The following is a 21,002-nucleotide window of genomic DNA, read 5'->3' on the forward strand; positions in this document are numbered from 1 at the left end:
AAAATAGTCACTGTCTCAACTGACATTGATGATGATCTTCTGTGTGCAGAAAATATATTTAGCTTCCTATGTGTGGGGAATTTCAAATTCAGAGTACTGTATATTTTAGCAATGTTCCTTTAAAAAAAACTGTCATCTTATTTTTAAACTCATTTGATTGAGATATTTTAAAGGACTCTTTTGTTATGAAATCTAACCTGAGAATGGGACATGCATAACAAATTTTCATTTAAAGCTGAAGGAAAATGAAGGATAGTGCTGAATTGCAAGGTGTCCATATCAAGTGGTTCCCTCACTACCAGCAATATTGCTAAGTCAAATTTCTAAGCTGGCAGTTGACTTTTTACTTTTTCTGTATAGTAAATTGATGTAGTAGGAAAATATCAGGTCAAGGAGATGAGTTGTCTACTTCACTATGTCCTCTAACAGGAAAAGCAAAGAAAGCAGAAACTACTCAATGAACAATAAAGATACAGATTTGGAAGCATTTAAAAAACAAGTTCAGGGCCGGGCGTGGTGGCTCAAGCCTGTAATCCCAGCACTTCGGGAGGCCGAGGTGGGAGGATCATGAGGTCAGGAGATCGAGACCGTCCTGGCTAACATGGTGAAACCCCATCTCTACTAAAAATACAAAAAATTAGCCTGGCGTGGTGGTGGGCGCCTGTAGTCCCAGCTACTCAGGAGGCTGAGGCAGGAGAATGGTGTGAACCCCGGAGGCAGAGCTCGCAGTGAGCCGAGATCGCGCCACTGCACTGCAGCCTGGGCAACAGAGCGAGACTCCATCTCAAAAAAATACAAATAAATAAATAAATAAATAAATAAAAAACAAATTTAGAATTATACAAGCAGTGCTATCATTCATATGTGGGAACTAAAAAAAGTGGATCTCATGGAGGTAGAAAGTAAAATTGTGGTTAACAAAAGCTGGGAAGTGTAGGGGGAAAAGGGGAATAAAGCAGAATAAGAGTTGGTTATGAGTACAAAAACAGAGTTAGATGGAAGGAATATGTTCTAGTGTTTTATAAACAATAGGGTGATTATAGATAGCAATAATTTATGTATATTCCAAAATAGCTACAAGAAAAAATTTGTGATGTTCTCAACACAAAGGAATAATAAATGCTGGAGGTGAGGGATATCCTAATTACTCGGATTTAATCATTACATGTTGTACACAGGCATCAATATAACACATACCCCAGAAATATATATAATCATTATGTGTCAATAAAAAATAAACAAGTGAAAAGATATACACGCAGGTATGAAAATTTTATTTAGAAATCTATAAAAGGGGGAAACTGCTTCCATTATAATGTACAGTGCAAAGAGCATTAAAGGAGCATTATTAAAGTACATAGTTGTCTATATATCACCTCAATTATATAAAAATGTCTCAAGGGTATTAGAAAAGATTGGAAAAACACACCAACATGTTAGCATTTTGAAATCAGAATTGCCATGAAAGAGTCTTTGAATTTTATGTGGCTTCTCTTCTTTTCCATACTTTTTAATTTGTTTTCTTCTTTTGTGGCTGATTACTCACAGATTTAATTTCTTAAGAATAAAAATATATTGCCTTTTAATAAGCATTTTAAAAAATCCTATAACAAGTAGTTACCCTGAATTCTACTTGTATTTGAAGGGACAATGTTGATAACATTCTGTCCCTGAAAGAGACACTGATATTAGTTCCTCTTTTTAAAAGTTTTTTTTTTTTACCAAACCCTTGTTTTCCATTTCCTCTGCGATGTGCTCCTCCTCTTCTCTTAGATTGCTAAATGTTGAGCATCCCAGGTCTGTCTTGGCTATACTTTCTTCCTGAGTCATCTTAACCATCTAGAGCATTGCTTCAAACACCACTTCAAAGCTAAGGAACCCCAAATCTGTATCTCATGCCCACAGCAACTCCCTGAGTTCCAGGTTGCAACCCCTAAGCAACGACCCCATTTGGGTGTCTGTAACAGGCCTCTCAAAGTAACATGGCCAAAGAGCATCAATGATTTGCTACCTCCTCTGTCTCCTAGTCTTTGCTAATCCACACCTCCTCAAGTCTTTCACCTTTACAATAAATAGTATCGCCACTCAGCTGGGTACACTGAAGAACTAGAAATTATCCTTGATTCCATTATTTTCCTTACCATCTTACCCAACTCAATCTTTTAGCACTACTTAGTGCTCTACATGTATCCTGAATACAATACTGGTCCCCACTTCTGTGCTTTCACTTCGCCCAAGACACCATCACATTGCCACTGGACCTCTCTGCACAAGCCTCCTAAGTGGTATACACGCTGATCCCATTTGCTTTCATAAGAGCCAGAATGTAAAACATACCATGCCATGTCTTTGCTTAAAAACTGCCTCCCATGTACTACTATGTGTATAGAACCTCCAGATCATGGCTCTTGACAAGGCCTTATAGGATCTGGGCCCATTACCCCTTCAATCTTGTTTCTTCTCCACGTCCACTGTGCTCTAGACATGCTGACCTTTCTTTGGTTCCTCAATTGCATCAAACATTTTGTGCTTTTTGTCCCATCTGCCTGAAAAGCTCTTTCTCAGGTCTTCCTCCACAAATGGTCCTTCCCCTACAACTGTGACCAAAACAGAACTGAAACTTGTCCCAATTTCCTCATAAGGCTTGTGTTGCTCCAGGAACACCAGACTAGCAGCAGCTTTCAGGAGCTCCAACAGCCCTCAAGCAGTCAGAGGCTCGGCTGAGCTGCAGCATTGGCAAAAAAGGCTGGTTACTCCTTGTGGTCAGGTTCCACATCAGGCAAACCCCATAATCCACCAGCAGCTAAACTCTAGATTACACAGCTCAGGGACAAGTTAATGGGATTTGGCAGAACATTAAAGAAGACAAGAAACTACAAAAGAAAAATGCGCTGAAAATAGAAATAGGTAAAATACACAGTAGTAAAATTTGTGCCAGCTAAATACATCAAACCCTATTTACATTTCTGTGTTATCTTTAGGGATGAGCAGGAAAGAAGACACAGAGTCACTGATGTATTTCTAAATTTGTTTGAATCTGCATTTGATTTTACCTTCAGCATTCTTGAAAGTTCAGAATATGAACATCTGTAGAATCAAAGGTGCTACACATTGGCACATAAGCCTGGCCTTGAATAAGGTCAATTTACAAACTTTAGGTTTGCAAGTCAGAACCCCTTTCACGGGGGCACTCCAGCCCCAGCAGCACGTCATGTATGGAGCGCTTTCCAGTTCACACCACTCGATCCACATGAGCCTCTGTGGTTCTCACAACAACCTAGATATTTTCCCCTTATTTTCCAGATGTGGGAACTAATGTCCAGGGATTAACTGCAATTTGGTCGAAGAATCAATTATAAAGTAAGACTAAAGTCTGTTCTTCTCAGTCCTAGCACTTTAGAAAATAAAACTGTTAAGGTGGGGCATGGTGGTCCATGCCTGTAATCCCAGCACTGTAGGAGGCCAAGGCAGGTGGATTGCTTGAGCCCAACAGTTCAAGTCCAGCCTGAGCAACATGGTGAAACCCCAACTGTACAAAAAATACAAGAGAAAAATCAGCTAGGTGGGGCGGCTAGTTGGTGGCAGGGCCAGATCTAGCATGTATCCTGGATTCCAGAGCATTGTACTTACCAGATATGAGAACTTTTTTTTTTTTTTTTTGACAGAGTCTTGCTCTGCTACCCAGGCTAGAGTTCAGTGGTGCAGTAGCTGATTACACCACTGAACTCTAGCCTGGGTAACAAAGAAAAACTCTGTCAAAAACTAAAATAAAATTTATCATACCTGGTAAGTACAATGCTCCGGAATCCAGGAGATATGCTAGACCTGGCCCTGCCACCAACTAGCAAGTATGACCTTGAGTGAGTCACCCTAATTTGGGCCTTAGTTTCCTCATGTGTAAAAATAGGTATAATCACATCTGCTTACCTCTACCACAGGATTGTTTTAAGGAGCAGTTGAGACCTCTGATCACACCTCCTACCACTTGTCGCAGCTCACCGCACCCATCCACACTGGCCTCACAGCTCTCCTCAGGCGAGGCACACGCCTGCTTCAGGACCTGCGCTTGCTCTTCTCTTGATATCCACAGCTCGCCTCTCACTTCCATCATACCACTGCTCACGCGGCCCCATGTTAGAGAGGCCTTCACTGACTACCCTCAGTAAAACAGCAACCCTGCCCCCAATCTACACTCCTTTTTCATCTATCTTGTTTTATAGTTAGTTAACATATTTATTCTCCATTTGACGTATTTGTCTCCTCACAATTGGATTACAAATTTCATTAAAGCCACAGTTTTTGCCTTCGTTGTTCATTGCCTGGTATCCCTGCAGCCTGTTGCGGTGACTGACACACAGCATAGGCTTTAAACAATGATCTAATAAATGGATGAAAAATGGAACATACCACTTACATGAATAAATGTACTGTGATTATCATCTTCTAGTCCCTTCTGGGACTGTCTACCATAAGAGAGGTTAGGTATGGTATGCTTGGTCTTAAAATCTGTATCTTTAAGCAGGATAAACTTTGCAACTCACAATGTTACATAGCCTAGCAGGTCACAGGACTAGAAAACACATGTATGTATACGATAATTAGCTACTAGGACCTAAGTTTAACAAGATAAACCCTAGCAAAGCCCTCAAATCTTCTACTTCTAACTCTACTGCTAATATCAGAGATGTTAAAACAACCACTACCACGCAGAATTGCTATGGCTGTGAAAACATCAGAGAGTAAAAACAAAACTCCTCACAACAGAGGAGCCTCTGACAGACAAAGTGTTCCTAAATAACCCAGTGGCCACTTGTGAGAAGAAAAGAAGGGAAAAGAATGGAATGGTGGTGGTATGGTTTTAGCTGTTATCTGTAACATTAAAAGAGAGAGAAGGAAGAAATCTAGTAAAACATTAAAACTGGATATGCTTTTCTATAGGTTTGAACTATTTCATAATTAAGAAAACAGGCTAGGTGCGTTGGCTCACACCTGTAATCCCAGCACTTTGGGATGCCAAGGCGAGAGGATCACTTGAGCCCAGGAGTTCGAGACCAACCTGGGCAACATAGTGAGACTTTGTCTCTACAAAAACAAACAAAAAACCAAAAAAAAAAAAAATTAGCCAGGCATACTGGCACATACCCATGGTCCCAGCTACTCAGGAGACTGAGGCAGGAGGATCATTTGAGCCTGGGAGGTCAAGGCTGCAAGCCATGTTTGTGCCACTGCACTCCAGCCTGGACAACAGAATAAGACCGTGCCTCAAAGAAGGAAGGAAGGTAGGAAGGGAGGGAAAGAAGGGAAAAAAAGAAAGAGAGAGAGAGAAAAGAAAGAAAGAGAGAGAAAGGAAAGAAAGGAAAGGAAGGAGAAGAAGGAAAGGAAGGAAAGAGAAACCAAGCAGGAGGATGTCCAAAGAAAGAAAGAAAGAAAGAAAGAAACCAAGCAGGAGGATGTCTCCACTATAGATAGCAGCTTCTCAAAGTTGGAAAGCACCTTGGCAGTCATCCAGACCAGTTTATATCGAAGCCTGAGTGTCCTCTCTAACAGCCCAACAGTCAGTCATTTGCCTGGCAGTGCTGCTGGGCAATTCCTTTACACGACCATAGTGAATGCCTCATTCCATTTCTCAGAGTGTTCCAAACCTTTATTCTATTATCACCCTTTTCCCAGCAGCTGCATCTGCAGCAGAGCACATAGCTTAGAAAAACCAGCAGAGTTCTTCGGTTCCTCCTTGTCTTCCTTCAAATGTGCACGTGCACGTTTGTGTGCATGTTTACAAACCCTTTTTTAAATTGAAATCAGCCTCTCTGTTGACTTCTACCCATGAGTCTGTGTGTTCTCCAGTCACGGAGAGTTACTCAACTTTCTTGTCCACATGGCAGCACTCCAAATATTGTAAGACAGCAAGTGTGGTATTTTGAGTCTTTTCCATGTTAAATATTACCACCGTATTCAACTTGTGCAATGGAAAGAGAGAAACTAATATAACCACCAAGGGTGGGCAGTGTCTGTTTGGCATGAGAGTCCCAGCAAGCTAGGATTGTACATAAGTAACTCTATTTTTCTATGTACCCAATCTGAACAAGGAATTCATAGAAGTAAATAATTTTTTAACTACTTGAGGTCTGAGTTAGAATTTAGTGTGATTATTTTCCTATAGCCTTTAAGGCAGCCTCTTCCTTTCAACTTTAAGCAAAACCAAGGTCCTAGACTAGCTTTTCACTAAAATAATTCAAGATTTTAAGAACTAAGTTAAAATATAAAAGGTATCTTGAATGGATGGTATTGAAAATCACCTGACAATAATGTTTGGTATTGTGACAGGGAAAGGTGGCTGGGTAAGGTTTATAGAAAGTGAATGCCAAAAAAAAAAAAAAAAAAAAATTTGAAATGCAGCAACCAGTGTTTGCCAAATAATCGTTAAAATCCTCTATAACGATTTAACAACGCATAGGAATTTGCAATTAGATCTATCCATTTAAAAATCATACAGCCTTATTTTAAGTACATACTTAATCTAACGTTTAAATAACAATTTATTAAAAGAATAAGGTGACCAGGAGTGGCAAGAGGTACAAGTGAGTAAATGTGAGTACACTTGATTAATGCTGCTCAAAGTGTGGCCCGCAGACTGTGCTATCTGGTGCTGTCCTGCAATAAGAACAAAAATTGCTATAAGGCACTTAGAAGTTTTATAGAACATGGACAGAGTAATTTCATGTCAGTTGAATATAACACTACTTTTTAAAAAAATGTGGACTTGCCTTTTTTTCATTTTTCTAGCAATTTATTTTTATCCTATTTTACTAAAGCACTGGTCTAAATAGATTTAAAATTTAAAAACAGGAACTCCACCACAGGTATTTTCAGAAGCCAGCACTAGGTTAACTGGGATTTAACCTATTTTTCTTATTTACATAATTATTCTTTGCAATCCTGAGTTATAAGCCCAATTTTAATGCTGCAAAAACCTACCCTGCCAGGAGATGGGTATAATTACAGGGTAATTCACAGACTCATTAAATGGTATGAAACTCAAATTATCTTAAAGGATGCTGAAAAAGAAACCTCCGCTGAGGGGATTCCAACAAAAAGTAGCAGCTCAACAGTTATGGTCACACATTCCTTCACTGACCAAATAGGAATGATTCCTTCTTTGCTGAGAAACCACAGTCCTGGAGATGAGGACCAGTTAATAAAGAATGGGTCACCTGGTATAGTTAACAGGAATGTATTATATAGTTTTAAATAGCTAGAAGGAGGATATTGAATGTTCCTAACACAAAGAAATGATAAATGTTGGATATGATGGGTATGCTAATTGTTCTGATCAGATCATTATACATAATATGTATCAAAATATCACTATGCATCCCTTGAATATGTACAATTATTATTTGTCAACCACAAAAATTAAATTAAAAATACAATAACAACAACAACAACAAAGAATGGGTCATATTGTATGTGTCCTAGGCTACTTTGAGAAGAAAACATCTGTAATCTCTTTTAGAACCCCAGCTCAGATGTATGCTGAGAAGAGGAAAATCTCTAAGACAATTAGACATCACTAAAAGTTTTTAAATAGTCGATTTGAAAAGTGAATTTGCTTTGCTATACTATATAATTTCCATGTTTAACCTTGTGTCTTAAAGACACTAATTAAAAATGATGAGAGATAAAATCTTTATAGTCTTTGCAAAAACCCTGCTGCTATCTTGGTTCACATTTTACCACCAAGGAAGTGGAAATGGAATAACGTGATCCCCAGAATATGGGGAAATATTGTCTCTTCTCAAGGAAGCGTTGTGGATGTGGGGAAGGATTCAAGAAACATTACAGCTGATAGGCAGTTTGGCCTTTCCCTTTCGTCTCCTGAGCCTTGTTTTAGATGTCAATGTGTCATTCTCCAGCAACTCAGGCTTAGCGGGATTTACTGAGCCTTAAATTATGCATCATCTTTCACTGTCATTTGGTAACAGATACTAAAGCTGGTATCAGAAAGTATGCCACTGTGATGCAAGAAATAAAGCTTTTTAAAATTAATTTCTCATGGATTTTATCTTACAGCTACCTTAATTCCTAGCAGCTGAGGTTGACATATTTCTAATTAATCATTTGTCATCCCGAGACTATCTTCCAAGTTTTGGTCACAAGATATATTTTAAAATTGTTCTTGGTTCTTCCCTTATTCTTCAGTATGACAGATTAGTACCACTTTCTTATTAATATGCCTGACACCATTTTATATACTCTCAATCACAAGATTGAGAAGTGATATTTGCATCTTAACAGGATAGTCAAATGCTTGGCTTTTTATTTTACTTTTTTTAAAACTGAATTTCAAAATGCTGGCTACTGTAATAATTTATTATACTGCCCTTAATTAGTCAAAGGACGAAAAATCTATAAACTTGTGACAATAACAACTTTTCAAAGACAGGCTGGCTGCACTATCCTCCCCCTTCCTAAATAAAATATCCATTTCCCCTTTTTCGTCATTTAAAAGAACATATGCAACTATCCTGAATGCCAGGGCTGCAGCCCCTCACAGGCCTGACACAACTCTGCTGGCTCCCTGTTATAGCTGTCTATTTCTTCCCTAAGCAATCCGTTGTCATGAAGACTTCCTTTTTTTAACTTTTTCATTTAAGATGCACATCAGAAGAATGGCTTGTGCATAATTCTTTGATGGAGATTTATGATCTTGATCAAACGATGAATCAAGATTTATGGGCTTGCTTGATAGCATTTCAGTATTTCACTCATACATTTCCAAAGGATGTAGCTCTTAGCTTTACAGATTTTGCTCATTTTCAGAAAATTATCTTCTTGACTGTTTCAAACACACAAGTGCCAGGCAGCAGGATTGCTGAGAAGCAAAACATTAGTCTCCCTCAGCTTTCACCACTATTATCAGAAGATATTTATCACAAAGTTTGGTTCAACATTGTCTTTTTTTAAGGAGAAGAGAGAGGAATCACAGATGAGGACAATTTGTCATGTTTCTCAGAGCTAACAAAAGTACACAAGTGCATTTCATGTCATTACTGTCTACACAGGTCAGACTTTGTGCTCTCAGTATTCATGTAACAATCTCAATCAGTGTAGACATAGAATAAAAATGACTAAGAGCACAAATGAGATGGCTTTGCAAATTCTTTCATTTCAACTATGGTTCAGGATTATACTCTGATATAATTCCTTCAGACAGTGGTAAAAGTGAGGTTTTTCAAGAGCCACAGTCAAACAGATGGTCTGCTGAGTTACCCAGACATTCCACACAAGCTGTGGGGCATGGATTGTTTCACTGCTGAAACAATGGAGTAACTATTACTATTACCATTAGCATTACTATTACTATTATGATTCCTACTGTAGTTGTATTTCATCCTAAACCAACCACCATAAGATACTGGTTCTTACTTAGCAAAAATAGCACATTAGGTAAATCATTTGGATTTTTAAATATAGTCCTGTTCTGGTGAAGAAGCTAAGCTCTGAAGACATTTTCTTAAAGTCATAGAAATTAGCATAAACTATGAGGTCATAGTATGTGTATACCAATAGTCTTCGTCTCCTTTTTCTATCCCTTTTTAATCAATATGCATACCCACAACTCTGTTCAGCTAGTTCTAATCCAGCTGCAAAATAAATAATCTTTATCAGGTGAAGGTGAAACAAATAAATGAATGAATCAATCAGTCACTCTCTCTCTCACCCTTTACTATCCTGAGCCAAGGTTTGCAGAACAAAAATAGATAAAATGTGAACCTAAAAGAAAATTGTAATGATTATTTAAAAAACAAGATAATTCACTTTGTTCTTTTAGATGTCACTAACATTTCTGAACTGGCTTTTTTAACGGGGTTCAACAGACAGACAGATGCCTATCTTTTGTAAAAATCATGGTATTTTAACCATGATAGTTAATGCAGTTATAACTCTGATTCTGAAGTAACTACCAGAAAAACCAAAAAGACTCAAATAAATATATGTTTTGGTTAGAACATCACCAGCCTTTTCCTGTATAGCTTAAGGTATAATCATTCCAAACAAATATGACACACAAAGTCTTCACCCCCTGGGTTTAGGGTAAATATGAGTTTTGTGATAAGGGAATCTGGTGGTATTTGCCTAAATTGCTATGAGAGTGTAACTGGGCTTAAAGAAAACTAAGATTGACCAGGTAGAGAAGGCTCAACTCATCCTATTTTATTCTTAAATCAGCTGGGGAAATCTATAAATCAGCCAGTTGGACACTGCTCATCAAAGCATAATCACATTAACACCTTTCTGAGTCATGATGTTGAGAATATACCAAAAGACCAGAGACATCACTGTGACATCATCAGACACACATACATTTCGTCTTTGCAACTGAGTAATTAGCCATAGCAAAATTTCTGCAGGTTATCCTAAGGGGAGATTTTATTTCTTTAAGAAGTTTAATCTCTATTGGATTGCAGCTAATGGATGGTATCTGGAATTGGTTTGTTTGCTTTGCAGGGTGTCTGGGGAGTGTTTTGTTTTATTTAAAGAATCTTTTTTGGTTTCCAGAAAATACTAGGGAGAACTCAAGGTCTAGATTAGAATGTTTCCAACTCCTGACTTCCTCCTAGGATCGAGGACACCTAGGGACCTTAGGTCTTAAAGTGTGGTCCATGGATCAACAGCATCTGTAACCCTGGGTGCTTGTTAGAAATGTGGAATCTCAGGTTTCACCCAGATATAATGAATCAAAATTAGCATTTCAATAAAATCCTCAGGTGATCTACATGCACATTCAAGTTTGAGAATAACTGATTTAGAAAGCCAGTCCTTTTCAGAGTATATTCAGCTCAGGAATTAGAGGTAGTTAACTCTTGGACACAAACATGACCATTCCTAGACTAATACTTACTTCCCAGGGTCAGTCTGCCATGGACAAAATAGGATTGGCACTGAGCAGCCCCAAGGTTTAGAAATAGCTGAGAAAACTCTGTCTCTCCCAAGGAAGCATAGCATAAGGAAGCCAGAGTAGGAGGAAGAAAATGCAATTGTGTCCCTGGTACACTTGATCATTTCTAGGGGACTAAGGAGTTGAGGCAAAGATAATACTAACATCCATGTTTAACATTATTCCTAATGTTAACAACTCGGCACAATTTTGTAGAAAAATCCCATACTATTAAGGAATGACACAAAAACTAGAAGAAAAGATGACAAAATGGAGTAGGCAAATGTGTGATTGTTTTACTACATTTTCACACTTTTTGGCAAAGTATTGGCAATGCATGTGGGGACAGAAGGATCATTGTAACTCATTGAAGAGATGGTGAGAAAAGGCTGTCACCAGCACTGGAAGCTACAAACATGGAGCACAGCTTTAGCAACAACCTTCCTCAAACACCAATCGCACCACAAGCACTCAAGACAATCTCTGAGGAGGTTAACAGTTTCAATTAGAAATTAATTGCATTTCAGTGCTGGGAAAACTGGATAGCCACATGCAAAAAGAAAGAAGTTGGACACATACCTCATACTGTATACAAAAATTAACTGAATAAATTATAGACATAAATGTAAGGGCTAAAACTTCAAAAATCTTAGAAAAAGACATAGATATCAATCTTGATTACCTTGCATTAGACAAGTTTCTAGACATGACACTAAAAACACAAAAGACAAAAAAAAGATAAATTAAAATTCATCGAAATTTTAAACTTTCTGCTGAAAAGGACACCATCGATAAAGTGAGAAGACAATGTACATAATGGGAGAAAATATTTGCTAACCATATTACAACATGGATGACTTTTTAAGACATTATGTCAGTCACATATCCTTGCCTGACCTCCTCCTTCCCCAGGAACACAGCCCTTAAGTGAGATGTGTCCAAGTCCAAACTGCCTAAGTTGTCTGCCTTTGTTTTTTTATACTTTTGCAACAGGCACAATACAACGTTGAAAGAAGCCAATCACAAAAGGCTGCATGATTCCAGTGATGTAAGATGTCCAGGATAGGTAAATCCATAGAGATAGAAAGTAGATTAATGGTTGCCAGGGGCTGGGGGAGGTTGTATCTAATAATAGGTATGGATTTTTGTGTATGTGGTGGGGGATGGTGATGAGAAAAGTTAGTGGTAAATAGGATAGTGATGTGCTGCACAGATGTGTGAATATACTAAAAACCAATTGTACATCTAAATGGGTAAACTTCAGGGTTATGAATTATATTTCAATACAACTAGTCTTAAAAGAAACAAGTAGATGAGAGTAAGGGGACACAGGAATGACCTGTGATGGTTTTCTTTAAATTTTGTCAATACAAACCTAAATCATTGTTAAAGGAGCTCATAAAAACATTTAACTTTAAAAAGAGGTGATTATTTCTTAAAAACCACACCCCCACCACACACACACACACACACACACACACACACACACACACACACAAAACAGCAGGCATGGATGTCTAAACAACTAAATCTTGTTTAGTTGTTTAGTTGGTGAAATGAAAGAAAGGGAAAAAGTTTCATTTAATAAAATACTGTAGAATTGGCAGTCTGACAAATGAGTTAGGAGTGAAGATTTATCTACTCAATACAAATGCTTTATTAAACATAGGGACTTAATTAACATATTTCTGGTACTCTCTTCTCCCTTATTACAGCAGTTTAACCAGTGGCTGGTACATTCTCACCCTAGAACACAACTGATTGTTGACATGAAATGTGAGAAAAGCAGAATTACAGCATCTTATGTTTGAATATTAACTGTCAAACATTTGGTCTAAATATAAGGTTTCAATTTTTTTCTAAACCAAGCGTGCAAAAGAGAAAAACTTTTCCCTACTTACTGTACTGTGAAATAATGAATGCTTCACAACTTCAAGGCTGTTGGCTCAAGCTCCCATACTGGGAAGGCAGAAGAAATGAAAGCAGGTGCTTTGAATCGAAGGGTGTGCTCAAGGTGGAAATTCTACTGTTACCATAATGGAGACTCCGGAAAAATAGGGCAGTCACACATCCTTGCCTAACTTCCTCCTTCCCCAGGAACACAGCCCTCAAGGTGAGATGTGTCAGAGCTGCCTAAGTTGTCTGCCTTTGTTTTTTTAAACTTACGCAACAGGTACTACGTCGAGTTTAGCACACTCAGAAATCAAGTACTTTCGGGGCAATTTCTGCCTAAGATGCTTAAAATAACCTTATTACCAAGTCTCATTCTGGCATGGGTAATATGGTACTTTAGTCTTCCAGACTAAAGAGATGGAAGAAAGGTTTCTAAGAAAGGGAAAATTATCCTGTAACAAACACACTGACAGAAATGTGTATACCATTTTATTTCCTAATTCTTCAGAAAAACATCTTTGGATGTTTTAATAACTGATAAATAAATGCGAAAAATAAAAAAAAAAACAAATTTTAAGTTACCTTTAGGGTTCATCACATCCCTTTAGAGAAGAACTATTTCTCTTCAAAAGATTCAATAAGCACTTTCTTTTTTTTTCTTAATCAAATTGCCCTCAAGTCACTTAGTACGTCAGATTAAATTCCGCTCCTACTTGGTATCTAAGAGGAGTTATTTTGCCCTAGCTACAACAATTTTAATAAATCTGTGAACGCACCTCACATGTGTGACTCTGCCTCATACCCTTAATTTCTTTGTGCAATATAGTGACTTGGTTAATTAAATAAATGAGTATTTGTTAATGAAAACAGTAGTGGGAGAAGGTGAGTTGTGTGTATGTACTTAAGGATGGTGTGAGTGCATGACAGGGAGGCTAATTTCTTATAAATCTTCACTTGCTTACAATACCAAAGTGCCTACACTTTGAAAGAATGCTTATAATAAAGAGAGAAACAGCTACACAGAGACAAGTTAGGTCACATGGAAAATGACAGCAGCTTCATTTGTGCCCTTGCGAAGAATGTGAAGTAAGAGAAGAGAAAATTTGGGAAAAATTTAGCTTTCCAGAGGTTTTGATATCTAACAATTTCAAATGTCATTGTGATTCTTATGTTTAGCTTTCCATCTTCTCAACTTAAGAGACCAGAATATCAATAGCATGTACGTATCAAAAAGCACTACAAACATCTTGAAACTCACCAGTGTACTTGCTCCTGGTACTCAGAAATCAAACAAAGCAAAGCAAGAATCAGGAACTCAATACTCAAAACACATGTGGAGGAAGATGTATTAATGTTATTGTGTTTGTATACTAGATTTTAAAAATAAAGATGTGTTAGATGTGGCCATTTTCTAAAATAACAGGACTGTCATTTACACTTCATGTTTTAATGGTTCTTTTCTGACAGTTTAAAATATTTACTCATAAAATATTTACTCAACTATTTTTAATCTTTGATCAACAGAATATTTCTCTTTCTCATTTTCAGAGAGCTGAGGTGATTCCTCAGGGAGTGTGTTATACTTCCTTGCTGGCAATAGTTTATCCCTCCTTTAGTTTGATGAGAAGGAAACTCAAGGCTGAGTAGGCGCACATTTCTAGCGATTCCCCTTTTATTTGTTTTTGAATAAAACCCAGCATACTTTATTGAATTGGAAAATTTCTGTTAGCCAGCAAGGCCTCCACCCCAGTAGAGCCATACTGCTCCCAGAGGACCCTAAGAAGGATCCCGTCTCCCTCAGCTACCCCCATTTCCAACATCTCCTCAGTGTTACATCCTTCAAGCCCCCAAACCACCTCACACTCTCTTATCTTCCATGTCAGCTGTTCTAAGAATAGTATGAATGGTTTGCCAAGCAACTACTGTGCACAACTGGAGACCGTCTTTACTCACAAACTATGTTCTGTTTCACTTGTTTCTGGGAAACAGGAAAACCAACTCAGTTATCAGGATAGTAGCACATGCTATGACCACTGAGATAATGCAACCCAAGATTTAGAAATCTGGTGTGTTGGATGTATTGCTGACTGCACAGCAGACACAAGGCACCAGAGACAAGGGTTTAATACTTAATAAATCTAGCTTTGGGATCAGAGACCTAGTTTCAAACAGGCTCGGCCTTTTACTAACTGCCACTTAGTAGGCAAGTTGTATAATCTGTTAAAGTCTCATTTCTCTTCTCTGTAAAATAGGAATAGTATCACTTACCTCACAGGGATAGGGGAGGATTCAAGGAAATACTTGTAAAGTAATTCATACAATGTAGTACATACAAAATTTCAATGAAAGCCAACAATTACTGCTGTTATCATTCCTTTAATCAACACAAACCTGGTATAAGCTATATAATCCCAGCTTCAACCAGGCATCTATTTGATGACTCTAACGCTTTAATAAGGTGCTTAGAGCAGAGTGTGATCTCCGTGAAGAAATTATAGTTACCTTTTAAGAAGTGCGATCTTACTAAAACTTTCCAATATCTGCAAACACACATACCAAAAAGCATTGGCTTAATTCAACCTATATAAATATTCTTTTTCTGGATTCAAGAGATGTCTCGTTTAGCATTCCTTTTGTTTAAATACAACTTTACTATAAGAGAGTAGAAGGCTCATCCAATTCAAGGCTTAGAATCAACTGGCATTAAGATAACAGGAGCTCAGTTAATCCTTCTAATCCCAGCTAAAAGGCTTGTTGCTGTTATTCCAGAACAAATATCCACACCACAGAGGGACAAGCACAGAGTCCCAGTATTGGGAAAGTCAGGCGGCAAATTACAGTCATTTCTCATAAAAAGGAAATGGCCCCCCTCTGCCTATTTTAACCTATGTTATTGACTACTACTATGTTTTTAAATAAGAACATGGCTCAAAAGCCACAACCCTTACTTTCACATTTCAGCTATTTTTTTGTTTCAAAGTTGGCCTGCACATCCCACCTTTCTATTGCTGGGTCCCTGTGCTCCTTACTGCTGCCCCTTTCACCACTGCCCTTGGTAAGACACCCAGTGGACTCCCATATTCCTCAATCTTCATCCCCCTCCCCTTTTTTTCAGGATACCATGCACCATATTCCAGGCCTTGCCAAGACTCCTGTCATCTTCCAGTCCTTTACCAAAGTCATTGTACATTCTGACTTACTCTGTCAGCAGCCACTTCCCTAGAATGAGTCACCCTCCAACTCTTCTATTAAGTCTTCTGACCCTTATTTATCTCTTTCTGCCTTCTCCCTCATTAAAGTAAGCCACTGATGAAAAATTAGCAAAGAATTTCAGGCTTAAAGGGGTGCTTATAGATATCAAAACCAACTCCCTAACTCTATAGATGAGAAAACTGATGTTTAGAGGGATTAGGTGATCTCTCCAAAGCCACAGAGTGAGTGAGGGAACCAGGTAGAGACATCAGACATCATACCATGTTTTAATTCCTGATCAAATGTGTTCTTAACAGTGTAGCCGCTCTCACCTAGCAGAACTATCAATACCATTATTTTTCATTTTTTAAAAATGCAGAGCCAAGGGTATATCTTCCTTTTGCCACAGCCAGGCTATCATCTCTGTAAAGATAACCTCTTTTCCCCTTACTAAATCTTAGTGGCTGAAATTCTGCTTGCTTTCAAAATTCTTCTAAGAAGACACCTCTACAACCTCCCAGGTCCTGCAAGTATACAGGGATGCTGTCCTTTCCAACAGCAGCTTTGACACTAGGTAAATGCATCCTTCTACTGGTGACCTTGACCTTGATATTATTTTCATTTGCCTGCCTGCTCATTCCACCTTATGCAGACATAGATGAGGGAAACCTTATAACAATTCCATGCCATCACCATCCCCAATATGTACTTTAGATATTATAGAAACAAAGTAGGTTCTAGTCATTAATGAACTTAAGTGAAAGAACAGCATATCCAGTTCAGTGATGAACTTATTTATGCTTCAGGTTTGAGCCATTTTGGATTCACTATTCTAATCTTTAATATAATTTTTCTCTCTCCGTTAAGGAGGATTCCTTCCTTTTGCTTACATTTTAATGTGTAATATGAAATATTTCCAACATTGAAAAAGATATAGAGAATAATAAATACTCAAGTATCCATGACCCAATATAAGAAATAACCCATAGCAAGCACTACTGATGTCTCCATGCATCTATTTGTGACATTATCCCTGCCTCCATAAAAGATGATCAAAAATTTAAATTTGATGTTAACCATGCCCAAACATGTCATTATTCATATTTAGATATATATAAAACCAATCCTACACAACATAACAATTTTTGTTGTAAACTTTATATAAATGGCAGCATAGGAAATATATCCTCCTGCAACTACCTGTTTTGTTCATTAAGTTTGTGGAGTTTATTCATGTTGATTAATGTAGCTTTAGTTATTTTTACTGCCGTACAGTATTCCATTTTATTTAAAATGCTACAATGTTTTTATTCATTTTCCTATTCACAGTTACATTCAAGTTTTCAATATTACAAACAACATTCTTTTTCATGTTTTTTTATGAACATGTCAGTTTATTTATGGTATAAGTACTAGCCAAGCCCTATAAGCACACCTTACATTTTAGAAGGTTTTGACAAATGGTTCTCCAAAGTGGTTGTATCAATTTACAATGTATTAGAGCTCCCATTGCTCTACATCTTCACCATTGCTTACACTACAAAACTTCAGAAACTTTTTCCACTCTGATGAGAGTGAAATGGCATCTCATTTTAACTGACATTTTCCTGATTACTAGTGAGGCCAAGTGTCTTTCATGTTTACTAGTCATATGCATTTCCTCTTCTTGGAGCTACCTGCCCCTAGCTTTTGCCTGTTTTCTTCAGGGTTGCCTTTATTATTCTGTAGTAAGTTTTATATTCTATTCCCTTTTCAGTTACACAAGGTTGCAAATATCTTCTCCTTGCACATGGCAGTCTTTTCACTTTGCTTATGGTGTTTTAGTGTCAAGAAGATTTTCCTTTTAATGCAAATTAACAACCTTTTCCTTTATGATTTGTCCCTTTTGTAGTTGTTCAAGAAATCCTTCTTTACCCTGAGAAAAATAAGAACAAATTCCTACATATTTGTTTTTTGCAAAAAGCTTTAAAGTTTTTCTTTTTTACATTTAGCTCTTTAGCCCGTAAAATTTATTTTTGTTCATGGTGTGAGCTAGAGGTCCACTTTCTTCTCATTAAGAGTAATTGAATATCATGATTCCAGTTACTGAACATCATCCTGGATGTCATCCGTGCGGGTCATCTATGCCCCACTGCCCTGTAATGCCACCTGTCAAATACTACATTTCCATATAAGGATGGGCCACTAACATATTTTGTCTTTTCACTTTGCTGCATTAGCAGTTTGTATTTTTGTGAAAATGGCCCAGAGAAGTTCTTATTCTAGGATAAAAAAAGACCAAAACTGAACTGAAGATGAAGATAATGAGAGGTTGATGGTCACACTCTCCATTACCTAAAAGATTCACTTCTAACCCAGAAATTGCAAATCACTATACAGACCTTTGAGTTCACTTAGAAATAGATACAATCTCAAATGTGAAGGGAGTAGTAAGGAAAATAAAAGAAGCGTAGCAAGGGTCATGATCCAGCTTTAGTTCTTATTCATTAAAACTAAGAATTGTTTGGTGCCCATTTGGTGTTTCTCCATTCTTACTAGCCATCTCTTTCCTGTCTAAGAATTCAATAAGGCAAGCATGTATGTACCTCCTGCTACATTCACCATTGTGCTGGTGCTAGGGGATGCCCAGATGACTAAGCCACAGTTCCTGGGGGAACTCACAATCAGTGGGGGACCCACACAGGGTCATGGCTGAGTCTCACATGCCAGATTATGAGAAGTGACAAGCTAGTGGTACTCACTTACAGGAAAGGACAATTATTCTGCAAAGAGAAGTTCAGGAAATTATCCAAAGGAAGCAATACCTGCTGAACTCCTTTGTCTTCAAATTTCTCTAGAAATGTCATAGCTGAAAATCAGCTACTATAAAAAGAAAAACAAGATACTGTTGTATCAAGATACTCTTCTACCCACATGGCTAGCAGGTTTCAGTTTAGTTCCATGTTCATGATGTTGTATTCGATTTGATAAACTACTCAGTCACAACTGCACCTCACTTTCAAAATCTGTGACATGTAAAGATATATGGGTGAGATTTCACCTTACAGATGTATTTACAACAGAACTTCATTAAATAGTGAATTACCCTCAATGCATTTTCATTTACTTATTCACAAAATGTAGTTTAGACATCCATCTCTTGGCAGTCCTTCTACTGCTCATTACAAGACACACATAGATGAAGATAGCCCTCGCCCAAGTTTTACCTTCACATGAAGCATGTTGCAAACAGATGAACACAAAGTTCCTAGGATCAGAAGAACATTTCCTATCATTACAAGTGAAGTTAAGCAAGATCAATGTCATTTAAGGCACAAGTAATTATAGAGGCAAAACAACTAAAATAACAACGCCAGAAAACACCCTGTGTGATAATGTCACAGATACTCAGGTAGTTGGTTCAAAAAATGTGGCACTGCAATTGCAGCATGGGGAGGGAGGGAAGCCTCTGTCCTGTTCAGTCCAACAGCTGTCCTGTCCCCAAGAAGGTACCAAGAAGAGTGGCCTCAGCATTTCTCCACTCTGAAACTTCTCAACTCCATAGGATTTTTGAGTAGCTTCTCAGAAACCATCAATTCTACTTTTAAGGATTAACAAGGTCCTATAAAGGCCAATCAAAACAGTAATTGCTTAACTAGTTGACTTTGGAATAAGCTTATATAATGGGTTTTTAAAGTATTTTATAATCTGCAAATATCTCCCCAAAATAAATTTTATAATTTCTAACTCCCCACTACATAAAAATGGGAAAGGGAGAAGAATTTGACTAAAGACCAACTTTCTGATTTGCTTGGAAGTTACAACACAAAGAAGTACTTCACCTTGCCCCTGCCAGAAGTCCCTGGAATGTATTATAGTACCTAGAAAACTGGGAAGGGAAGGTGTTCCTGAGTGCATTGGATGTAAAACAAAGATAGGACAGTACTGTTAATATGGAAATATTTATGCAGTGAGGATTCTGACATGTTCCCAAATAACTCAGCTCTGCTGGCTGCCTAGTTTTATTTAATTTTTGGCAAGGGGATTTTAAGCTTGTTTCTTTCTTACTACCTTTCTTCCCTGTATAAACAAACAAGCATTATTTGACTTCCAAGCAGACTAGCAAAGCCCTGGTGAAGAAAAGGGAAAAAAATGTCTTGCTAAAGGGAGCAGAACGCTAGGGGAATTGCAAGTAGGCGGTAAAAATTGGGACAAGAAGCGTGGGACTAATAGCGGAGAGTAAACACACTTTCTAAAACTGCTTCTCCTGATGTCTTTGGGCTTGCCACGTTGCTTGGACTAGTCCTGTGGATCTCTCTCTACCATGTAGAAACGGCACGGGATTGGTCTTAGAGTCCTTTATTTTGGACGAACAATTTATGTTAAACAAGTTAAAGAGTCAAAATTTCACATATTTTACGCCCTGTGATGACTGAGAAAAAAATATACAGGCTGAGGAACTCCATTAGTACACTACTATCATTGTTTTGTGCTTGCTAAGATTTGTATCCATAGCTGGAGAGTAAATTTGTAAATAAATAAATCATGAATTACAATTTTAAAAAATATTTCCAACGCAGAGGCTAGTCATTTGTAGATTGGCGAGTATAGCATTATTTAAGAGCAGCCTCTGAATCAGGCTGTGCAGTTCATATCCCAGCTCTACACCTAACTACATGTGTGAACATGGGCACATTACCTAACCTTACTTGGCCTGGCTGCTCATCTGTAAAAGGAAAGCAATAATACTGTGGCATAGAGGTGTTGGGGGATCAAATGAGTTAATATAATGCAACACCTAGAATTATACCTCAAGAAGAGTAGGTGAATGCTAAGTGTCAGCTCCTGCTGCTATTTAAAAAAAAATAATAATAATTACTTCTAGCCAAAGTTGGTCCCCTAATTTAAAACAATGGGGTGAAATTAAAACATTTTAGTGGACTCAAACAAGTAAAACTTTGTAAGTAGAATACTATGGCAGAGAAATAGAGGTATAAAG

General features: G+C 37.7%; 1 protein-coding gene and 1 long non-coding RNA gene across 5 annotated transcripts in view; both read right to left on the bottom strand.

Moving 5' to 3' along the window:
• The window catches only part of STXBP6 (syntaxin binding protein 6), a 250,811-nt gene that overhangs the window by 100,059 nt on the left and 129,750 nt on the right, over positions 1–21,002 (bottom strand). The gene's annotated exons all lie outside the window — the stretch shown is intronic.
• On the bottom strand, positions 6,519–19,292 carry LOC131381545 (uncharacterized). The gene is made up of 2 exons (XR_009210364.1): positions 19,231–19,292; positions 6,519–6,651 (listed from the first exon to the last, which is right to left on the bottom strand). It is a non-coding gene; the product is annotated as an uncharacterized LOC131381545 (long non-coding RNA).

Source organism: Hylobates moloch, unplaced genomic scaffold, assembly GCF_009828535.3.
Source record: "Hylobates moloch isolate HMO894 unplaced genomic scaffold, HMol_V3 SCAFFOLD_16, whole genome shotgun sequence".
NCBI classification, from domain to species: Eukaryota; Metazoa; Chordata; class Mammalia; order Primates; family Hylobatidae; genus Hylobates; species Hylobates moloch.